The sequence below is a fragment of the Ambystoma mexicanum genome, chromosome 5q, assembly GCF_040938575.1.
Source record: "Ambystoma mexicanum isolate Mex_15411 chromosome 5q, UKY_AmexF1_1, whole genome shotgun sequence".
NCBI lineage: Eukaryota > Metazoa > Chordata > Amphibia > Caudata > Ambystomatidae > Ambystoma > Ambystoma mexicanum.
Window position 1 is genome coordinate 1354380501 of NC_090933.1, and position 25328 is coordinate 1354405828.

The window sequence follows — 25328 nt, forward strand, 5'->3', positions numbered from 1 at the left end:
ATCTTCAGCCACCGGCTTCCCTGCGCCGAGCGTCCCCATCCCCCACCACCTTTTTCCACATGTTTAGCCCCCACAGCTCATCCCAGAAGCGCGGAGTGCGTATACCCACATGGAAAGGGAGAAGGGACCTCTCCCTGATCCATGGCGGCCATCTTATTTTGTAGTTTTCTTAAAGTTGAGAAACAGCGACACGTAGAACGGGGAGAAGGAAATCTGAATGGAGGCGGATTGGCCGGATTTCCCAAAAGTGGGAGCCAAGGTATCGACAATGGAGCAGAGGGCGAGACGCTTGGAACCCCAGAGTCGTGAGGCAATGACCAAAAAGTCGAATCCCTGGATCTCATTATGCGAAACCTGTGTAACTTCAAGAGTAGTTCAGAGGGAGCTGTACAAACCGCCTTAACCAGGGGTGTAGCCAGTAGCAAAGGTGAGAGGGTGTGTGAAGAGTCGCTGCATGGCAGGCTGAGCAGCACATGACTGACACTTCTCAATTACTGGATTCTCCCGTGACCCTCTGTTTGGAAACATCACGTTTCCCTCTAGTCAAGTGCATCTGAAAGTCTAAGCACTGCTTGTGGTGCGCCACCCCCTTTTACAGAAGTAGTCCCTCCCAGGGCTCGAGCTAATGTCACATGTTTGTGAGCATGTGACTGGCTAAATAAAAGGGAGGAGCCATTTCCGGCTCGTCATTCCATGCCATCTGACTCATGACTCTGTGGTGTGGTCCTTTCAGTAGTGCGAGGCTGGCGCTGCAGCAGGCAGAAGGCCTGCCTGCAGGGTCCTCCACCATGGCAGTGCCCCTGCTGGGCAATGCTGTCCCTGTGCAGTGAGTTTGCAGAGCCCCTGCTGGGCAACTCTGCAGCTGTTCTCCGTAGCCCCTGCTGGGTAACTCTGCCTCTGTTGTCTGTAGCCCCTGCTGTGCAACTCTGGCTCCGATAGCCTGGGTGCCTCCAGGCCATGGTCTGGATCAGTGTGATCACGGCCCATCAGGGTGATCCGCTACAACTGTGTGCGGTGGGTGCCCCCACCACTCCACAGGCTGACGCGTGTGCCCGGGGTCCAGAACTTAAAACTGCTAGGCAGGACACAGAGTACAGATGTGTGTACTGTCCAGATTTCAGTAGCCCCATTATGCCAGTCTTTGCCTTACACAGCATTAATTTTTTATGGCACATGGCAATGGGTTGATGAGCATACAGTTACGCCTAGTGAGGCATCTTTTTGCAGATACGACTCATTGCACACACTAGCAAATGGTCCGATTACCTCCCGGTAATCCTCATTACTCTAAAGCCTGGCTTTCCTCGTCACAGTGTTTGGCATCCTTCCCATTGTGGGTTTAAACTGCTGACTCTATAAGTCAGAGGTGCTTTTATGCACAAGGGGAACACAAGTTCGCAAAATGGGAACAGAAAATTGGGGGTCTTGTGGAGCAGCTGCCTCCTGGGAGAGTACAGAACGGACTGTGACGAGGAAGACCTGCTGGGGGCATATGCCTCATTTCCATCAGTCGCTGCTGTGCAACTGCAGGGTGACTCACACCAGCCACCCTGACCCTTCCCGCCATGTTGTGGAGAGGTACATGTGGGGGGCAGCCAGTGGGCTTGGGGAGCTCCCAGGTGCTGCTCCCTACACAGTGGACACATTGATGCTTTTTCCTGTGTGTCCCTCGCCACCGGGCAATGAAACGCAAAACTGAATTTGCACATTCTCACTTGTGCACCTCACCATCTGTGCATTTGCATTCTCAGCACCTACTAGATGCAGTAGCGCTGGTTTTGCTTATGCAAATTCTGTTCGAACACCTAGCCCCTGTTTCTAATAATGTTTCTGCTCATTTATTCTTTTCTGGCACCTGTGCTTATAATAAAGGTCGTTTTACTAATGCAAATGAAGAGAATCCTGAGAACTGCAGGAGAATCCTTTATAAAGAGTGTTTAACAACTGTACGGCTTCAGCCTAAAACTTGACAATGTATTTATTCTATTTATTTTCATTTGATTTCGAGGTTTGCCTCTAGTACTGGACAGCAGTGACCTGCTGTAAGTCCATTTACAGGACTAAACACAGTGCACCGCTCACTACAAAGTAACACACGAAATAAATGAGCCATCATAGTACAGACAGGAGTGGCCTGGGAACCTAAGGTGGTCATGGAAAATGGGTTCAGAGTGGCACCATACTGCATTGGGCGAGCAAGTGGCCAGTGTGACCCCCAACCTGAGGAGGGAGGGGTTTAGTGGGGTTTGATCTTGAAAATGTCAGTACTCCAGTCAGCAGCGGTTTCAAACCTGCTGCATTTCACTGCATAACTATAGCTCCTTGTGGTCAGGCCAGCTTATAATAGGGCAATAGCTGGGATCGGGCACTGGTCATTACTTTGTGGCCTGTTTGCGTACTGAGAAATATACACAAAAATGTCTGGGAGCCCCTCTACTGAGAACACACACGACCAAATAACCTGTTCCATGGGAAGATGCACACTCAAAAGGGTCTACAACCACGTTTTGGCTCCCATCACAGAGGAGAAATACCCATTTGCATATCAGTCCGGTCCAACCCACTGGGCCAGTCCAGTACCGAAACGCCACTCAGCCTTGTTGAGCCTCAACAGTGAGGTTAAGCTGTGCCTCTCTAAACACAGTGAGCAAGAGGTCCACGTCTGGATTACCCTGGGTAACTTAGGGTGACAACCCAAGTTCTGAGAAATACACAACACGGTCTGGTGGCCCCTCTAATGAGAACGTGCACAGCCAAATAACCTTATCTATGGGAAGGTGCCCATTCGGGAGGGTCTATAACCAAGTTTTAGCTCACTGGACCTTTCACAGAGGAGAAGAATTTATTTGCATATCACTTGGTCCCACCCACTTGGGCAGTAGAGGGGCTACCACACCCCTGGCTCAGCTCCACCCTAATGAGGAGGCCCGGCAACTCTGAAACACGTGTGTCTGGGGTTACTGATGGTACTCTTTTTCAGACGAGAGTTGCCTGGCAATTCAGTGCTGGACTTTCCTTTGTAGGTGGAACCAGAGTGATATGCAAATGGATATTTCTCCTCTGTGATGGGTGCAGTGAGCTAAAAACGTGGTTGTAGACCCTCCTGAGTGGAAGAAGTTCCATAGAACAGATCATTTGAACCATGTTCGTTCTCGGTAGAGGTACTCCCAGACCCCTTGTTTTTTTGCAAAACTTGGGGTTTCACCATAAGTAGCCCAGGGTAATCCAGATGTGGACCCCTTGCTCACTGTGCCTTAGAGAGGCTCGGCTTCACTTCACTGAGGAGGCCCAACAAGGCCAAAACATGTGTCTGGGGTTGCTGATAGTACTTTTGTTCAGAGGAGAATTGCCTAGCATTTCGGTGATGGACTGCCCTTGTGGGTGAGACCAGCCTGGATGGCTGAGGAACAAAAGAAAAGGCCAGATTTAAATGTCTTCTGATTCACAAATCTATTCATGATAAGGCACCACTGTATCTATCCTCCTCTAGACAACTCTACATGCCTTCTGCTAATCTCCGCTCCGCCTCCTCGACCACCCTTGTGGCTCTTCAACCTCCCTGTGCTTCCTCTCGCTTCCGCCCTTTCTCTCTCCTTGCTCCACTTGCACAGAATTCTCTTACCTCAGACATCTGACAGACAGTCCACACCAATTTGTTCAAAACCAAACTAAAATCTTACTTCCTCGCTTCCAAGTTACACTCTTAACCTACCTCTCATCTGCCTTCTAGCTAACCCCTCTGGCCTCTGGCCTTCACTTCCTCTGCCTCCACTCAAGCACTTCATCCATCATTCTCTAATCCCGAGCACAGCTGGCCAGACCACCTGCCTGCACTTAAAAATGTCTAATGTTGATTGTCCTTAAAATATGTAAACCCATGTATTGTTTCTGATGACTGTTCCATTTACTCCTCCCCACAATCTGGTCAGAATGTCACTTGAACTCACCCCATTGTAAGAAGCTCACTGCTACCTGTCAAATCTGTTTTCTTATCTATTGTACGTTCTTTTGTGATAAAAAGAGTTCCTCTCGATATATATTAGTATTACCCTCACGATGGAGGGCTGTGCATACACTTGGAGGAGCAAGCACAGGAGGGACCGCTGCAAGTAGAAACATTTCCAGGTATTGAAGCACTCTGCATTCTGTACGCGCGCTGGCTGCCGCATGCATACGCATACGCTAGCTATGCCGCTGATAAACCACTTGCTCAAAATAGAAAATCAGCCACGCACACCAAGGCGTTCTTGTGTCATCACCACACTTCTGTGTACAGTGTCTAGAAAGAATTTGGAAGTGCGTTGTCTACAATGTCGTTGATATAATGGACAATTGCGTTTCTTCCTTCGCAGGCAGAGAATATCTAGATAAGTAGTCTGCCGGGATGCTGTCTTTCCCGGGCCAGTGAATAATGTCAAAAGAGTATTCTTGCAGCCGAAGCCGCCAGCGTGCAGTTCCCTGAGGCAGCTTGGCGTTTGGCTTGCCAGAGATGGTTGTAAGTGCTTGCTGGTGATCTGTAATAACAGTCTTATTTATTCCATACAAGAACAGATGATAATGTTCAGATGCCCAGAGTACCGCTAGGCTTTCCTTCTTGGACTGAGAATATGCACATTCCGTGGATGATAGACTTTAACTAGCGTATGCTACAATCAGAGGCTCTGAGAAGGAACCCGGTTTGAATTGCGCTAGAATTGTACCTAAACCAACAGGGCTCGCATTTGCAGTTAATTCCGTCTCCAGTTCAGGGTCGTAGTAGGCCATGCAGGAAGCAGATGAAATGCGTGATTTTATTTCCCTGAAAGTTTTCTAACACTCTTTTGACCACATTAATTCTTGCTCTTTTCCAGTGAGAAGATGTAGTGGCGTACTCACAGACGCAAAGTCTTGAATATATTGTGCACAGTAACTGGCCATGCCCAGAAAGGAGCATGCTGCAGATGCCGACGTGGACACCATCAAAGGCACTGCTGGCTGTGTGGCAGAGGAATGCACTGTTTTCTAAGGATGAGATGCTCTGATGCCTGTGTTGTGGTGCAGGCATTGCATCTCCAGAACATGTCTCATTGGCATTTGAAGAGCTTTGTAAGGATCATGGGCACTGCTGCCTGTGTGGTGCAGGCATCACATCTGCAGAACATGCAGCATTGGATGTGAAGTGATTTTTGAGGATCAGAGGCACGGGTCGCCTGTGTGGTTCAGGCATTAAATCTCGAGAACATGTACTATTGGCATGTGCAATGCTTAATAAGTATCAGAGGCACTTCTGCCTGTGTGGTGCAGGCATTGAATCTTGACAGCATGTGTTATTGGAATGTGTAGCGCTTATTAGGGATCAGAGGGACTGCTGCCTCTGTGGTGCAGGCATTGAATTTCCAGAACATGTGTCATTGCCATGTGAAGTGCTTTTGTAAGGATCAGAGGCACTAATGCCTGTGTGGTGCAGGCATTGAATCACCAGAACATGTGTTACTCCCATGTGCAGTGCTTATTAGGGATCAGAGGTGCTGCTGCCTGTGTGGTGCAGGCATGCAGTGTTTTTTAAGGATCAAGGGTACTGCTGCCTGTCTGGTGCAGGCATCGCATCTCTAAAACATGTTGCATTGGCCTGTGAAGTGTTGTTTTAAGGATCAGAGGCACTTCTGCCTGTGTGGTGCAGGTATTGAATCACTAGAACACGTGTTATTCCCTTGTGCATTGCTTATTAAGGATCAGAGGCACTGCTAACTGTATGGTGAAGGCATGCAGTGTTTGTTAAGGATCAGGGGCACTGCTGCCTGTTTGGTGTAGGCATTGAATCTCAAGAACATGGGTCATTGGCCTGTGAAGTGTTGTTTTAAGGATCAGAGGCACTTCTGCCTGTGTGGTGCAGGTATTGAATCACCAGAACATGTGTTAATGGCATGTGCAGTGCTTATTAAGGGTCAGCGGCACTGCTTGCCTGTGTGGTGCATGTATGGAATCACCAGAACATGTGTTGATGGCATGTGCAGTGCTTATTAAGGAATTGCAGCACTGCTTGTCTGTGTTGTGCAGGCATTGAATCACCAGAACATGTGTTACTCCCATATGCAGTGCTTATTAAAGATCATAGGCGCTGCTTGCCAGTGTGGTGCATGCATTGCATTTCCAGAACATGTGTCATTGGCATGTGCAGTGTTTATTAAGGATCAGCGGCACTGCTTGTCTGTGTGGTGCAGGCATTGAATCTCGAGAGCATGTGCTATTGGCATGTGCAGTGCTTATTAAGGATCAGAGGCGCTGCTGCCTGTGTGGTGCAGGCATTGAATCTCGAGAGCATGTGCTATTCCCTTGTGCATTGCTTATTAAGGATCAGAGGCGCTGCTGCCTGTGTGGTGCAGGTATTGAATCTCGAGAGCACGTGCTATTGGCATGTGCAGTGCTTATTAAGGATCAGTGGCACTGCTGCGTGTGTAGTGCAGGCATCACATCTCCAGAACATGTGGCATTGGCATGAGAAGTTATTTTTAAGATCCAGAGGCACTGCTGCCTGTGTGGTGCAGGCATTGAATTGCATGTGTTATTGGCATGTGTACTGCTTATTGAGGATCATGGCACTACTGTCTCTGTGATGCAGGCATTGAATTTAAAGAACATGTGTCATTGGCATGTGAAGTTGTTAAAACTGATATAGTATTGTTTCGTCCTCATTGTATATGTTGGCCTATGCCCAGTCGCTTTGCGAGGAAATCCGCATTGCAAGGTCGTAACCTTAAGTGAATCGAGCCTCCATTTTAGGTCAAAGCCGCCATTTTAGTTATTCGTGCAAAGTCACCCTGTGGCCTAAAATGGCCGACCTGTGTTCTCTTGTTCTTGCTTTAACCTCTTCAACCTTTGTAGGAGAGTTAATGTCCAACCTGCCTGCAGGCTACATGTTAGGGTCATGTAGACCTTGTCCTTTGTTGACCTCGGGATCAGGGGATTACTTGAATCGGCGATGTTATCCTACAAGTATACAAGAACAATAACACTGTTTAAACATGTCATGCGAAACATCTGTTTGACCTGCATTAAAGCAATGTGTAAAGACTGTAAAGTTAAACCCAGAGAATAATAGTGTTTGTTAGCAAATGTATTAAAAAGTATACCGGGGAGGCCACCAGGGGGCGCAGGCAAGATGGCTGCCTGATCTATTAGCTCCCCGAAGGGCCCCGGGAGAATCGTGGAGTTCGTTGTGAAAATGGAGCAATCGCTTCCCCATTCTTGAAGAAACAGTTGTGGGAAGCCCCCAGGACCCATGCGACACCTTTCTGAGCCTCCAGGGTGACACACAGCAGGAGATATTCGGTTTGGAGCGTTCGCGCTCCCCTTACCCCCTCTGAGCCGGCGTCGCGGGCGGCCCAGCAGAGCAGAGCCGCCCGCCTCCCTAAGGCGTACCAGCCGGAAACAGCAATCAGTGGACCGGCCATACGCTGCACTCGCAAACACAGACGAGCTGGGAATCGGAGTGCCTGAGGTAACGGCCTCCACTCGCCGGCCCGAGACGGCCCCACACGTGTGAGAGACACTGCACGGTGGAGCGGCCGGAAAGGAACTTGGACGCAGACCACGAGGAGCTCCGCTGAACCCGCCGCACACCCCCAGGCGATCCCAGCAGTCGGTCCGGGCCGTCGCGGGAGCGCGCCCGGGCTCCTCTTCCTTCCCCCCACCCCTCGAGCCGCTACACTCAGCACCGGCTGGTCCCAGGAAACCTGCGAGAGGACCCACATAGATACGGACCAGCACGGGAGTACACCGGGGCCCCCCGGGCCGCCCATAGCCCCCAGCAAAGCTTATCACAACAGGGCAAGTGGTACCCCACTACACGGCTGCGAGGGGCACGTGAATCCAGAGCTGCCCCCTCGTGGGGCTGGGCTGACGCGGGAGCGCACCCAAGCTCCCTCCTGACAATCCAGTGCCCACTACGGAACCGGCCACCAAGAGGTGCAATTACGTGGGAGCCCCCTGGACTCCCCCGCAGAGCTTGCCACAACGGGGTAAGTGGTGCCCCGCAACTAAGCATCGAAGGGCACGTCGGTCCGGGGCGGCCCCTCCGTGGGACCGGGCCGAGGCGGGGGCGTGCCTGGGCCTCCCCTAACACATAGGCACCCGCCACAGAACCGGCGATCAGGAGACCTGAGATATAGAGGCACAACTTCTTGGGGACACCCCCCCTCTCCACAAGACCTGGGACCCCACCATCAGATATAGTTTCCCAAGCCCACGGCTGGATCAAGACAGGGGACGGGAAGCTGGGGAACAACAGGGGGGGGCCACGGGAACCTGCCCCCCTTGCAACACCGCACCACTGAGACCCAGGAGACTGCCAAGCACACCGCCACTCTCAGAGGGTACCATCAAAGACACCCGAAACCGGTGGATATCTGAAGAGGGTAACACCATATGAGCTGGAAAGAAACCCTGGCGAAATACCACTGTACCCCAGGAGCCCCGAAGATGGAGACGGGCACCTCTTCCCCCTCTGCCCCAGACATGAACACCATGCGAAACAACATCCAGACGATTCTAGATGAAATCAGGGGCATGAGGACAGACATGGGTGCTAAACTGGCAGACCTCACCGCCAAAGTCTCCACACTTGAAGACTGAATAGAGGGAGTGGAGAATAACCAGGCATCTACAGACCTACTAGAGACACAATTGGAGATGCGGTTCAGGGATATGCAGAGACGGGAGGACGAGCTTCGCCTCAAGGTAGACGACATGGAAAACCAGGAGCGGAGAAGCAATCTGTGGATTGTTGGCCTGACAGAAGCAGAAGACGAGACCCAGACCGGTCTAGAGAACAAAGTCCAGGAAATCATTAGAATAGTCTTGGGAACCGACTCTGGGGAAACCGTTCTAATCGACATGGTCCATAGAGCTGGCGGAGGAGGTTGAGGCCCGCGATCAGTTCTGGCAAAGTTCCACTACTACAGAGACAAGGCAAGGATACTGGAGAGAGCGAGAACCTTAAGAGACATAAAATATGACAACTCGAACGTGGCAATCTACCAGGACCTGTCTGCATTCACGCTACAACTGCGGAAAAAGTGTGGGACAATCACCAGGTGGCTACAGGAGAAGGGGGTCAGCTATCGTTGGGGTCACCCCTTTTATCTGGCGTTCGAATGGCAGGGTGAGAAATACCAGCTTGTGACTGAGGACAATATTCGGAGAACCACAGAAGAGCTGGTTGGGGACCCCCCTAACCCATCGGGGTCACACACGGGGTCGGACAGGGACCCTGCCCGGGGCCCATGAGGTCCAGATCCAAGTCAAGGAAAGCACAAAGTGAAAGGCACCCGCAAATTTCAGAAAACCAGACACCCCTCGAGGAGCCGAGATGAACCCATATGATCACGGAGGGAGGTCGGGGGAACAAGATAGAGGGGGGGTAAAAAAGAAAATGTGGTTGTTGTTCAGGATGTGGTTGCTTTCGAGGCCCAGGGGACTCCCCACTGTACAGGGTAAACATACGCTGCCATAGGATGTTGCCACAGTTGGCAAAGTTTTGGTTTAAATGATATAATGGAAAAAGTTCATAATTCGTCCCATAAAGGGTTGGAGGGGTGCGGATCCGTCCAGGGGTAACCCGCGGTGGATATCCGTTCCGGGGCGATCCCCTTCGGTCTTGTATTTAAAGTCAAGGTACAAGCAGTCCCATGGTTTCTTTAGTAGTGGTTCATGTTGTTGAATGGAAGGGAGGGGAGACTCAAAAGAAAGGTCCCATGAAGTGACCTAATACCCAACTAGACCTGGGACCCACCTCACATCGAATAAATGGAGGACATGCTCCATATCAATGTATCTCCCGAGGCCAGGGCAGCGGCCCTGGTGGTTCGTTTACTAGACCTGACGTTTTTCGGGCTGTGAAAACGAACTCCTTACACAACCGGTAAAGGAGACAGGGGACAGGGGGGGGTGGCGGGAGGACAAGGGGGATGTTCATACCATACCAAGGAACGGGGGCTTGATCACAAGATTTACACAAGGGGCACTTACTTTGGCTTTACATGGCATGGGCTGCAATGACCATGGTTGAGGGACGGGTTGGCACACTCAAAGTCAAGGGTCTCAACTCACAGAATAAAAGATCTCTCACAAGTAATATGTTCCGCAAACAAAAATTGCTAATCCTCTTCCTACAAGAAACACACTATAGGAGGGGGGCTGAGTCAACAATAAGGGGAAAAGAAATTGGCAGGAACTTCTGGGCTTCACACAAGTCATCAAAGAAGGAGGGAGTGGGGGTCCTCCTTAGCAAATCACTTCACCTTACAGATATTGAGACGAAAAGGGGCTTCGGGGGCAGATTTCTGGGGATCAAGGGACTATCCCAAGGCACACGGATTACTTTGGCCACCCTGTATGCACCAAACGCCGGCCAAACCAAATTCATTCATAAAGTCCTCAAGGTCATGGACGAATGGGCCGAAGGGGCCACGATCCTGGGGAGGGACTTTAACCTCATTGAAGACCCCCAACTAGACTGGTGGTCCGCCAAGGGGATGGGACCGAAGGCCCCCACTAAAGATAACCTAGCCATGGGCGACCTGTTGCGGGAATACTGTTGGGTAGACGTGTGGCGAAAATGCTGGCAGACCCCAGGGGGCTACACGTTTTTCTCCCCCCACCAGACATACACCAGGATTGACCTACTACTGATATCGGAGAAGGGTGGGGGGAGGTCAGTGGCCCCACGGTCGAACCAATAACCTGGTCAGACCACGAACTTCTAGTCATGGGATGGTGTTTACAAGATGTCCCCAAATCATACAGGTGGCGCTGCAACGACACTCTCATAAGGGACCAGGTGTTCAAGGAATTCCTACGGAAGGAAATTGAAGCCTTCTTTGAAACAAACAATAGGGGAGAGGTCCCCATGGCTATCGTCTGGGAAGCAGCAAAGGCAACCTTTAGGGGTCTCCTTATTGCGGAGGGCTCACGCAAGAAACGCGAGAGAACCCTAATAGAATCCAAACTCCGAGACGACCTAAGGGCCCTGAGGGCACAGCTCACGAAGACACCGTAGACCGTGAAAGCCTCCTCAACGAAATGAGAGATAAAAGATAGGCCCTACATACGACTCAAATTGGAGAGGTAGTCAATAAGATGAGATATACTAAACAACGATACTATGAAAGGGGAGACAAGGTTGGAACATTACTAGCACATAGGCTTAGAGGTAACAGAGCTGACAGGCGGATAGAGAAGGTTAGAGATGGGTGGGGTACAGTCCATTCGACAGCCAAACATATAGCCACGTCCTTTGCGGGCTTCTACGAAACGCTCTATACCGCACAGAAGGGAGAACCACCAGAAGACATCCGTAGCTATCTTAAAGACCACCCCCTACCCAAGCTTACAGACCTAGAGAGGGAGACTTTGGAAAGGGAAATAACGGAGGAAGAAGTGGAGGAGGCCATTAAAAAATTGAAAGTAGGTAAGACCCCCGGGGAGGATGGCTATACAGCCGACTTCTACAAGCAGTATCAACCGGTACTGACACCACCACTTACCAAACTCTTCAACCAGATTAAAACCCCAAATACTATCCCACCAACATTCCTACATGCCTTGATTACGGTAATCCCCAAACCTGGCAGGGACCCAACGGAATGTGGCTCATACAGGCCCATTTCGCTCCTTAACACAGATGCGAAGAACTTTACGAGGATCCTAGCGACACGCCTAGAAAACTATCTCCCTAGACTGATACATCCAGATCAAGTCGTCTTTGTGATGAACAGACAGGGGGCCGAAAGCATGCGCAAGACCCTGCACATACTGAGCTCAAAAAAAGTTAAAACGGAGGGTGCCCTTCTCCTGTCACTGGACGCGGAGAAGGCATTTGATAGGGTGAGCTGGGCCTTCATGGAGGGTGTCTTTTCATCCCTGGGGATGGGACCAAAGTGGCGGGGTTGGTTATCTGCGCTCTACTCTAACCCCACAGCAAAAGTGGTAGTGAATGGGTGCGAATCGGAAGCCTTCCCGTTGGGAAGAGGTACCAGACAAGGGTGCCCACTGTCCCCCCTTGTTTACGCCCCTTGTAATGGAACCCTGGGCTATAGCAATCAGGAGTAACGACAAGGTCCAGGGCATTAGGTTGGGGGAAACCGACCGCAAAATAACCTTACTCGCAGACGACGTACTACTATACCTCTCCAACCCATCCCAATCAGTCCCAGAAGTGATGCATAGCCTAGAGCAATACGGGACTCTGGCGGGCTACAAGGTAAATCTAGATAAATCAATCGCATTTTCAGTGGGTCGCCTCGATGAGGTAGAGAAGCAGTACATTGAAACCCTCCCATTTCGTAAGCAACCCGAGGGGTTCTGCCATCTGGGGATCCAGATACCATCGGACCTAGCAGATCTTTTTAGAGCAAATTACCCCCCCGTCTGGTCGGCAATGAAGCGTGACCTCGAACGATGGGCAAAATCCGGTCTCTCATGGATGGCACGCCTCAACTCCATTAAGATGGTGATCCTCCCTAAATTTCTGTATCTCTTCCAAATGCTCCCGACTCAAATACCAAAGTCATTCCTTTTAGAGATCAAACGCGCCCTCCTCCGATATCTCTGGGGGGGAAAATCCCATAGAATCGCATATGACACCCTAATACGACCCAAAGACGAGGGTGGAGTCAATTTCCCAGACCTAGATACGTACTACAAGGCTTCACAGCTCCGGATTCTGGTAGATCACTTGACGATGGGCCAGAAAAAGCAGTGGGTGGGACTAGATAACCTGCCCTTCTCCCCAGTTGCACTGGATGAATGGTTGTGGGTCCCCAAGGCCAGTATCCCCAAAGCAATTCAGAGACACCCGGTACTGGGGTTGTTATGGTCCATATGGAAGGAAGGGGGTTACCTTAGATGGCTCACAACATGGCCCTCACCTCTGAGCTCCATTTGGGCCCCCCCACTCTGGGAGGGGATCAACGAGCCACTGGCGTTCCAGCAATGGTACGAGGCGGGCCTCTGTAGAGCTGGGCAGCTCTGGCGGGAGGGGTTGTTCATATCATTGGGGGCCTTGAAGGACGCCCTGGACCTTCCCAACCTCTCCCCCTTTCGCTATTTACAACTCAAGGGGGCCCTGACTGAAAGCAGATGGGGTGACACGCTTAGACGAGACCTAACAGACTTTGAGAAGTTCCTCATCACACACAAGGGAACCAGGGGGGTGATATCACGACTCTAGGGTTTTCTGCTACTCTCTGCCCCACGGGACCACCCGCCTGCCCAGCTCCAATGGGGGAGGGATCTGGGTGCACCCATCGTGGAAAAAAGGTGGCTCAAAATATGTAGACAGGCCAACCACTCCACGACTGCGCCCCAATACCGCCACCAGGCTCTCAAACTAATCCATAGATGGCAATACCCCCCACAGAGGATAGCCAAAATGAGAAAGGGATATGACCCACACTGCTGGAAATGTCAAAAGGGAGACTATATACATATGTGGTGGAAATGTCGGGTGGCACAAACTTACTGGAATGAGGTTCTGTCCTGGATAACGGAGGTGGATGGGATGGAGAGGACCTTATCCTCATGGCTAATGTTGTTTGGCATTGAAGTGGAAGGGGTCCGAAGGTTAAACATGACCACATGCTACAGGTGATGTTGGTAGCCGCCAGAAGTTGCTGGGCCTAAAGGTGGAAATCGCCCCAACCCCCTGGGGAAAAGGAATGGGTATCGAAAACACAGGCAATATATGACATGGAATTTTTGACCCATCTGCTTGATGAATCCAAGTCGAACATAGGAGTCCCTATGGCTTCCCTTTTTTGATAAGTATGGGAAAACACCATAAGACATTCACCTCACCAGAACTGTGAAGACATAGCCCAGACCGGGAACAGCCCCCCGGACGTGTGGGCCTTGACGCGTTGAGTCACCCACGCCCATCACGATTTCGCCCTATGCCCGTGTCACATCTTTTTCAGACTCCGAAGTAGACTCCATTGTTATTACTGCTCTCCGAACCATGGTATGGGAGAGGGAGGGGGGAAGGAGGGAGGGAAAGGCGGGAAAAGGGGAATAAGTTGTATTACAATTTTTTCTTTTTTCTTTCATCTGTAATGCACACTTTGCTGAACTCAAGCTTGTATTATTTGTTATGAAAATGAAAACCTTAATAAAAACTACATTTTCAAAAAAAAAGTATACCGCATACACAAGATATGTAAATTAGGAATGAACCTGGTGCGACCCTAGCCCAGTACATGAATAACTTGTAGGAGGCGGGACATCGTTATGAAGAAATTGTATAAATACGCTGATGTACAGCTAGCAATCCCTGTTCACTGCTCACATTGAACCCTGCTGGTGGTATCTGTGATGTACTGACGGCCAAATAGCTATTTGTGCACTTTGTTTTGTAAACTGTACAGTATTGCAATAAAGATTCTGGGAATCTTTGCAAGCCCGTGTTGGTGTATTTCTCTTGCATGGTGTAAAAGCCTTAATATTGTATTTTCTGATTCCACAAAGTGTTTTTATAAGGATCAGAGGCACTAATGCCTGTGTGGTGCAGGTATTGCATCTCCATAACATGTGTCATTGGCCTGTGAAGTGTTTTTTTTTAAGGATCAGAGGCGCTGCTTGCCTGTGAGGTGCAGGCATTAAATCTCCAGAGCATGTGCTATTGGCATGTGCAGTGCTTATTAAGGATAAGAGGCACTGCTGCCTGTGTGGTGCACAAATTGAATCACCAGAAAATGTGTTAAAGGCATGTGCAGTGCTTATTAAGGATCAGCGGCGCTGTTTGCCTGTGTGGTGCAGGCATTAAATCTCCAGAACATTTGGTATTGCCATGAGAAGTGATTTTTAAGGATCAGAGGCACTGCTTGCCTGTGTGGTGCAGGTATTGAATCACCAGAACATGTGTTACTCCCATGTGCACTGCTTATTAAGGATCAGAGGTAATGCTGCTATGTGGTGCAGGAATGCAGTGTTTGTAAGGATATGGGGCCCTGCTGCCTGTGTGGTGCAGGCATTGCATCTCTAGAGCATGTGTCATTGGCATGAGAAGTGATTTTTAAGGATCAGAGGCACTGCTGCCTGTGTGGTGCCGGCATTAAATCTCCAGAACAGGTGTTATTGGCATGTGCCATGCTTATCAAGGATCAGAGGTGCTGCTTGCTGTGCGGTGCAGGCATTAAATATCCAGAGCATGTGCTATTGGCATGTGCAGTGCTTATTAAGGATCAGCGGCACTGCCTGCCTGTGTGGTGCAGTTATTGAATCACCAGAACATGTGTTAATGGCATGCACAGTACTTATTAAGGATTTGTGGCACTGCTTGCCTGTGTGCTTCATGCATTGAATCACCAGAACATGTGTTACTCCCATGTGCAGTGCTTATTAAAGATCAGAGGTGCTGCTTGCCAGTGTGGTGCAGGCATTACATTTCTAGAACATGTGCTATTGGCATGTGCAGTGCTTATTAAGGATAAGAGGCACTGCTGCCTGTGAGGTGCAGGTATTGAATTACAAGAACATGTGTTATTGGCATGTGCAGTGCTTATTAAGGATCAGCGGCAATGCTTGCCTGTGTGGTGCAGTTATTGAATCACCAGAACATGTGTTAATGGCATGCACAGTGCTTATTAAGGATTTTTGGCACTGCTTGCCTGTGTGCTTCATGCATTGAATCACCAGAACATGTGTTACTCCCAAATGCAGTGCTTATTAAAGATCAGAGGTGCTGCTTGCCAGTGTGGTGCAGGCATTACATTTATAGAACATGTGCTATTGGCATGTGTAGTGCTCACATCACATGCCAATGCCACATGTTCTGGAGATGCCTGCACCACACAGGTGTTTATTGTAATGTGCAGCGGATCAGAGGCACTGATGCCTGTGTGGTGCAGGCATCGCATCTCCAGAACATGTGTCATTGGATGTGAAGTGATTTTTAAGGATCAGAGGCACTGATGCCTGTGTGGTGCAAGCATTGCATCTCCAAAACATGTGTCATTGGTATGTGGAGTGTTTTTTTAAGGATCAGAGGCGCTGCTTGCCTGTGTAGTGCAAGTATTGAATCACCAGCACATGTGTTATTGGCATGTGCAGTGCTTATTAAGGAGGATCAGAGGCGCTGCTGCCTGTGTAGTGCAGGTATTGAATCACCAGCACATGTGTTATTGGCATGTGCAGTGCTTATTAAGGAGGATCAGAGGCGCTGCTGCCTGTGTAGTGCAGGTATTGAATCACCAGAACATGTGTTATTGGCATGTGCAGTGCTTATTAAGGAGGATCAGAGGCGCTGCTGCCTGTGTAGTGCAGGTATTGAATCACCAGAACATGTGTTATTGGCATGTGCAGTGCTTATTAAGGAGGATCAGAGGCGCTGCTGCCTGTGCAGTGCAGGTATTGAATCACCAGAACATATGTTATTGGCATGTGCAGTGCTTATTAAGGGTCAGCGGCACTGCTTGCCTATGTTGTGCAGGCATTGACTGAGACGTTTTTATGGGAGGGCAAACGGGGCACTTACCCAGGGCCCCCACCTTGGAGGGGGCCCCACAAGGCTGGATGATCTGAAGAAGTAAGATTCCATTGTTCAACAGTCTCAAATAGCACACCTCAGGATATTTTATGGGGTGCTGCTGAGGCACTAAACCCATTGCCTTTCTGTTTTGGCAAGTGCATTCTGCCTTGATCAATTCATCATGTATTGCTTTCTGTGTTCAGTGGGGTATGCATAGTTTGTGTGTTCCTTATGGCATAACTCTGTAGCATTCTTTCCTTCCTGAGCGAATTATGTTGATCATGTGCAGTAGGCAATGCTCAAATGCATATTGATAAATTGAGTGCCACAATGGTTCAGAAGTTAGCTCAGTGTGCGAAGCACCCATTGCAGAGATATACGTTCATAAGCAAAATTAGATATCACATTCCAGCAAGGCTGGCTGAGCCTTTCCTATGTCTGAAGTTTATAAACCTGCCTGCATATGTACTTGGTTTTGCAGAACAACATCTGCTATTATCAGCAATGTACCTGTACCAGATAGGGGTTGCTATAAAAACTAACATATCCTCCGTATGGTGAAGGTCTAAAAATTGGTTTGTTCAGATGGGGTGTTGTAAAACCAAGGCAATCGCCTCCAACAATGGCATACACTGTTAGTCCAAGAGGTGAATAACTATCCAAATTCAAGATTATGCAAAAACAGCTTTCATGGTTGTATCCTGGATTTGCCAGCAGACGATACAGTGATCCCGGTCAAATCATCCAATATCTCTTACATTACTGTGCTCTCTTCTGTGAGGTTGGCCTTCTTGCATGCTGCTGGTATAGTATAGCCATTATTTGATCTTTCTTCTTATGTAGGCCATTTGGGTGGAATGGTTGGTAGACAGAAGAGAGCGGAGCATATGTTGCAGGCCTCAGGCAAGCATATTTTAAGGTCTACTTTTTTGACACAAGAAAAGGTTTGCTTTTTGGTAAAAGTCAAAGGTTTTAATGCACATTTATGAATGAAAATGTCACAAGCCATTGTTTTGGAAGTATTTAAAGCTTTAAAATACAAAAGACAAACCCAGATTAAATTTGTTAAAATCACATTGATTGGTGTGCTGGTACTATATTTCGCTTGATGATGGAGAAAATGAAGCTAAAATCATTCCCATTGTGCATAACACCCTTCTATAATATTTTGTTTAAAAATGGTCATGTTTGGTAATGTGATTTGTGTACTTTCCAAGTCTGTTTATTTATGAAAATGAGGTTGTTTTAGTTCATGGTAAAAAATGGAAACAAATGTGTTCAAATGCTGAAATTGCAGAGTTGGCACAAACCCCAGCTTCACCCCTTAACCCATCTGTGATCCTGGGCATCTCATTTAATCTTGTATTGCCTAACCTCTCAACATTGCAAAGTCTCTAAACCTTTCAAAATTGTCAGCCCTTCTGAGTGATTTCCTTCTCAATGTATGATCTTCATAAAAGACATATTCATGGCTTCACTCTGTTAATAGGGAGCATATTTATATCGCACAACACATTTGTTCCTTTGATATCTAATGGCAACACAATTTAAACACCATGTCCCACTTCTAATCTCAGTCTGTCTGGATAGAGACACCTTCCTGGTAGCTTCTAATCTGCCTCCACTATCCATGCTACGGTATGTGTAGCGTTCTCCTTCCTTCCAATTGGTCTCCTCTGTCCATGCATGAGCACGTTTGCATTCTGTGAGGCAGCTAATGTGAGTTCTCTGTCTATTATGGGTTACATGTACCTTTTACATACAGTCCTGCATTAATACTACATCTACCTTCCTGGATGTTAGTGACAAAAAGTATCCTGTATGTACTGTACTAGAACAGTAATCCATTTGTTGACTGCTAATGTTGGTCTTCAAATGCTCCTTGTTTATCATTCTGGTTAGAGCAAGAATGAAGAGGGTAAGGGGACTTAAAGGGAGTGAACTTGCTTGTTATGCTGTGAAACAGCGTGACGCGTAGGATTAGGGGAGCGTGGCCAGTATTCTTGATCCCTTCATTTCATTGGTTTGGTGGAGGGGGGGGCCCAAAGATGTGCGTGCGCAGGGCCCCAAAAGTGCTTAAGATGGCCCTGGGCACTGCATCTCAAGAACTTGTGTTATTGGCATGTGTATCTGCTTGTGTTTCAAAATATCCTTTACTTGATATTGGCTGGCACAGAAGGTTTCTCTGGAAGTACTTTAGATAAACATTGTTAGATATTATTGAGGTGTGCCGTGCTGTCTGCGCATGTCTGGATTGTGAAACGCGCTTCCCATGCGATTTCTCATTGCCTTGACCCTTTCTTAGGAATCATTTGCAAGGCCTGGACCTTTTAACTGCCCCACACCTGTAAGCGTCAACATTGCATTCATTGCCCCCCACGTGGGTGACTCACAGCGGTTGATTTAACCCTTGCTTGCTTTGTTGTACCATACTTTCATTTCGGTTTGTTTTTTTAAAGGCATGGTCTAGTAAAAAAATGTAATTAAAAAATAGATAGGCAACATAAAAAAAAATACTAGCATTCTCTTTTTTAAAACTTCCTATGTAAAAGTTTGAGCTATTCAAGCTCAAAATTCGCAAAAGCAAGCACATGGGTGCACCCATTTTGTGAAATGGATGCCCTCCTGTGCTGGCTTTTGCTTTTGCGGCACTAATGAAGGAAAAGCCAGCCAGCTGTAGTAAACAAAAGCTACCGCTGGGTGGCTTACCCTTCATTAGTGCTGTACGCGGAGGACGGGGACCGGAGACCAGAGCTGGAAAGCTGCCGCTGAATCTCGGTAAGTGCTATTTATTTTAAAAAAAAATAAGCACTAGCTGCGTTTTTTCTCTAAGTTTTCCGGGCTTTAAAAACGTTGTATTTATGTTTGCGGTCGCTTTTAAAGTGACCGCAAACATAAATACAACGTTATTGTGTTGGAAAACGCTGCGGTTTTTCTTTCCAAGTGTCTCAGGCTCCTCCGGCTCAGAGGAGCCTGAGAAACTCGGAAAGAAAAACTGCAGCGTTTTCCAACACAACCGCGTTGTGTTTCTGCCTGCTGTGGCTATCACAAGCCACAGCAGGCAGAAACACAACGCGGTTGTGTTTACATGCCGCGTAGTGTTTCTGCCTACAGCTGATTTCCCATTTGGGGCTCTCACAGAGCCCCAAATGGGAAATGCTAAATGCTGCGTTGTTTCTGCCTGAATCTGCTTTCCCATTTGGGGCTCTCGGGCTCCCCGTGGGGAAAGCAGATTCACGCAGAAACAATGCGGTTGTTTTCCGCAATGCTGCGTTGTTTCTGCCTGAATCTGCTTTCCTATTTGGGGCTCTCGGGCTCCCCGTGGGGAAAGCAGATTCAGGCAGAAACAACGCGGTTGTGTTGGAAAACGCTGCGGTTTTTCTTTCCGAGTTTCTCAGGCTCCTCCTCCGCAAACATAAATACAACGTTTTTAAAGCTGCGGTTTTATTTCTAAGTTTTCCGGGCTCCTCCAGCACTTACCGAGATTCAGCTGCAGCTTTCCTGCTCTGGTCTCCGGTCCCCGTCCTCCGCGTACAGCACTAATGAAGGGAAAGCCACCCAGCGGTAGCTTTTGTTTGCTACAGCTGGCTGGCTTTTCCTTCATTAGTGCCGCAAAAGCAAAAGCCAGAACAGGAGGGCATCCATTTCACAAAATGGATGCGCCCATGTGCTTGCTTTTGCGAATTTTGAGCTTGAATAGCTCAAAATTTTACATAGGAAGTTTTAAAACAGAGAATGTTAGTATTTTGTTTTTATGTTGCCTATCTATTTTTTAAATAAAATTTTTTACTAGGCCATGCCTTTAATTTTGATTATTTGATACATGATGATTTACTTTTTCGTGTTTTACGGTAAATCAGCATTTTCTTTCCAATCCATCAATCAATTGATGTGTATTTCAGACCATTTCCATAAACCATATAAAGCATTACAGAGCAGTTATACAGTAAAACACATAAGGTCATCTTCATGACACCTAAGCCATGCACATGTCGTCCAGCAGCCTGATGCACCTTCCCCACTTCCTGCTCACCTTCATGACACCTAGGCTAGGCACATATCGTCCAGCACCTGACGTGCCTTCCCCACTTCCTGCTCACCTTCATGACACCTAAGCCAGGCACGTGTCGTCCAGCACCTGACGCGCCTTCCCCACTTCCTGCTCACCTTCATGACACCTAGGCCAGGCACGTGTCGTCCAGCACCTGACGTGCCTTCCCCACTTCCTGCTCACCTTCATGACACCTAAGCCAGGCACGTGTCATCCAGCACCTGACACGCCTTCCCCACTTCCTGCTCACCTTCATGACACCTAAGCCAGGCACGTGTCATCCAGCACCTGACACGCCTTCCCAACTTCCTGCTCACCTTCATGACACCTAGGCTAGGCACATATCGTCCAGCACCTGACGTGCCTTCCCCACTTCCTGCTCACCTTCATGACACCTAGGCCAGGCACGTGTCGTCCAGCACCTGACGTGCCTTCCCCGCTTCCTGCTCACCTTCATGACACCTAGGACAGGCACGTGTCGTACAGCAACCTGACATGCCTTCCCAACTTCCTGCTCACCTTCATGACGCCTGGGCTAGCCACATGTCGTCCAGCAACCTGACGCTCCTTCCCCACTTCCTGCTCACCTTCATGACGCCTAGGCCAGGCACGTGTCGTCCAGCAACCTGATGCGCATTCCCCACTTCCTGCTCACCTTCATGACACCTAGGCCAGGCACGTGTCGTCCAGCAACCTGATGCGCATTCCCCACTTCCTGCTCACCTTCATGACACTTAGGCCAGGCACGTGTCGTCCAGCAACCTGACGGGCCTTCCCCACTTCCTGCTCACTTTCATGACACCTTGGCCAGGCACGTGTCGTCCAGCAGCCTGACGCGCCTTCCCCACTTCCTACTCACCTTCGTGACACCTTGGCCAGGCACGTGTCGTCCATCCAACCTGATGCACCTCCCCTTCCTCCTGCTCACCTTGATGACGCCTAGGCCAGGCACATGTTGTCCAGCAACCTGGCGTGCCTTCCCCACTTCCTGCTCACCTTCATGACCCCTAGGCCAGGCACGTGTTGTCCAGCAACCTGATGCGCCTTCCCCACTTCCTGCTCACCTTCATGATGCCTAGGCCAGGCACGTGTGGTCCAGCAACCTGACGCGCATTCCCCACTTCCTGCTCACCTTCATGACACTTAGGCCAGGAAACTTTTCAGTGCCTGCACAAAATATCCTTGAACACAAGGTAAAGTATAATCTCGGAGCAGACCGTATGAACCGATTCCACAGGCACATCCAAGCAAAATACCAACTGTTGCTCAAGCTACATAGTTACGCACTATTTCGGCAGATACTTGCCGCAGGCACAGCCGCCCATCCGCACTCATTTGCATTCATACACCAGACTAAAACACAATGCATAAAATCTCTAACATTAGAACGCAGCTAAGTCCCACAAGAAAAACCCATAATTAGTCTCCTCCACTCGTGCTCTCACCTGAGCACCAGCAATCCATAGACCTGACCTTCATGGGCAGCTTACTGGGGCATGGCCATCCCACCCATTTTTCTATTTAGCCAAATGCATACACGCATTCTAACCTATATAAAAAATCTTCCTATACCAAGCTCATTGAGGCCATACTAATGGGATAAAGGCACTTTATAAATGACTAACTACTGCTACTGCTGTCGATGAAATGAATTCCATGGCAGCCTAGCAAGGCATTTAGAGCAATATAATCACAATTATATCTTAAGTTTAAATATAATCAAAGTATTGAAAAAGCTTACAATAGTCCAATTTCACTGTACTGTAAAGTGCACTACCTTATGGGAGGTAGTTCATATTTAGGCTTTCCTGTTTTCAGTGAAATCCGATAAACACTGGAAAATCACCCCCGGAAGAAAAAGTGCCCCCTAGGTTTAAACTGAAAAACATTTGTTCCCCTTTCCCAGTGGTGCCTGAGTGTGAGCAGGGCTGGGAGGAAGTTTGGTGGTGAAGGGGTGGCTTAGCAGACAATAGATAAAGGGCCCTACTACCCCATGTATGCTTGTTTGCTTTCTCCCATTGCTTACCCTACTGTCCCGTGATCTTATTAAAAAACACTGTAATATTCAATGTTACATCGTTTTCTTTGTAAAAAGAAATGTATTCATATGTGGTCCGAGCTATTTTGAGGAATTGTAGACAAATTGCAGCCACTTTTATGGTTGCCGATTCACGTCTTAAAATTGGCTAAAATTGGCTAACATAGTCATTGAGCACTTACAAATATTTGTATTTACAAAAAATGGTTTAACATGGATCTTTCAGTTCTCTGTTTGCAGTCAGAGACCCTATGTATATGCGTATCTGTCTGGAGGAGAGCTGAAAAGTGTCAGCTGCCTGTCACTTTAAAAGGTACACTGTGTGAGGCTTCCATGTTCGAGGATTGCGTAAGGCCAGTGTGTCACAGTCTCCTCCCAACCTCATGTGGCTCTATAGAGCATCCTCACCAAGCAGCCCATCAGAAGCTGCAGGCCCATTTATTGCTGCTTAGCACTTTCTTTCTTGAAGGAAAGTTTTTAAATTAGGAGAAATTATAAATGATGGCTCGTTTAAGGGATACATGTGGGTGTACAGTGTAACTTGAAGGTTGGCAAGTTTGCTCACGTATGTCGCTGCCGGGATTTTACCCAGGTTTTCATGTTCCCAGTACAGATGCTTACCCACAAGAAAACAAGCACTTGTCTTGTACTGGGATTTTGTTTTCCAGGGAATACTTCACTACAGATTGCTGGGTTTAAAAGGGGAGCACGTTTTATAATATTCCAGCATTTAAATTGGAACATTTCCATACTAAGCTGAAAGGCTTGAAAATCATGGAGAACCGGATCATCTTGATTAACTAGAGGGATCGACCAGTCTGCCGCATTGCCACTAAGGTACGAAAGTACAAAGGCTACTTTAGCTTGATCAGTTGGAAAGGCTGCTGGTCGGCATAAGAAGTGCAACCGGCACTGATTGATAAACACTGCAAACCTCTTCGGGTCACCAGAAAATCGTTCGGGCGGAGCCAGAGGTACATTCCCAGGTAGGTTGATCTGCACTGGATTCATAGAGGATGTTGAAGGAGGATTTGCCCCTGATGCGGGTAACGGGGTCTGTCCGGCTTGTGACTGTAGCAATTGTCTAGCAAGACTGTCTGTTCTCTCCTTGGAAATAATGAGTTCCCTTCTTAGAGCATTCATTTCCTGACGAGCTGCATGCACTTCTGCCCTTAGTTCCCCAAGTAACGGGCTAGGTGGTCAGTATCCGAGGTTTCCATAGCGCCTGGGCGAGAGTTTTGCGGTAGGTTTTGCGTTCTGTAACGCTCACCTGATTCTCGCAGAGGCGCCGGTCTTGACTGGGCGACTACCGTATCTTCAAAGGTGATGTGTAGCACCCGGTTGGCTCTTTGGGCTGGACCTCTGTGCACTGTATGCCTGACGTGAAGAGTAAGATGTCTTATGTAAGTGAATGCCGAGCTCTCCATCTGCCTCGGGGCAGGGTGCTGTAACCAGTTTCTTCACTGGATAGGTAGCTCAGGCCTCTTGACTTCAGAGGACTGCTGTCCGTCGTTTACTGCACGAACGGTAAGTTTTCGAGTAATTCTAATGTCTTTAAAGTCTTTAGTAATGATGTCTCTTGTTTTGCAGGGTTCCAGCGATGGCGGATGACGGGCTGAAGTGAGTTGAAGATGGAGCCCGTGTGATAAATAGAAGCGCCTGGAAGCACGTAAGTAAGCGCTTGTTGCCTGCTTCACGATGCGCTCTAACTGTCTTTTTATTTTGCAGGTACAAGTTCGGAGCGGCTGCAGGGTGCCGGAATACCCACTGGGTTAGATGTGGAAAGGAGTAATGGCACGTGAGTATAAAGTTCCCCAATGTCTTTAAACGCACCTTGTTTTGTCTTTCAGATGCGGGATGCAGCGCCGAAGGCCTCCGGAGCGTGCGAAGAGTTGGTAAGCTTTTGTCTTTCAGATGCCGGAATGCAGTGTGAAGACCTCCGGAGCGCACGAAGAGTAGGTAAGCCTTTGCCTTTCAGATGCCGGAATGCTAACCTGTTCTTTCTTGTCTTTATAGGTGTTGCTGAAGACTGGATTCAGGATGGTAAGCCTTTTTCCTTAGGCCCAGGACCGGATGCAGAAGACACGATGAGCGTTCTGCTGCAGAGGGTGCAGAATAACGCAAAGCAAGATTCATCCACCGGGTGTGGTTTAAATAGCCTCCTGTAGTGCTTAGATGTCTCCTTCCACAGCCACGCCTAGGTAAGAAAAGAGTTCCTGGTAAGAAAAGAGTTCCTGCTTTCCAGAAGAGTTCCAGTGTTCTGAATCTAGGGAGTGGCTCCAGCCCCACCCAACAGGAAAAGTAGTTCCAAACAGAAGAGGATCAGAGGCTCAACTGGCAGGCAAGTAAGCAGCATGGTCTGCTGCAGGTAAATCCACCCAAGCATTATGAGCCTGGCGCTTCCAGCGCTGGGACTGGGCATATTTATGAGCCTGGTGCCACTGGCGCCAGGACTGGGTCCAAAAGGTCCCAATTGGGACTGGTTGGCACTCGGAACCTGGGTTATGGATCTGCTTCCAAGGGAGTTGGGAAACCCTGACCTTTTGGAAGCAGAGATCATGACACATTCCTTGCGTGAAGCAATTGCAAAGCTTAGAGAACCTCAAGACTCCATCTAAGCGTGGCTTCATTCCTTGCGTGAAGCAATTGCAAAGCTTAGAGTACCCCAAGACTACATCTAAGCATGGCTTCATTCCTTGCATGAAGCAATTGCAAAGCTTAGAGTACCCCAAGATGCC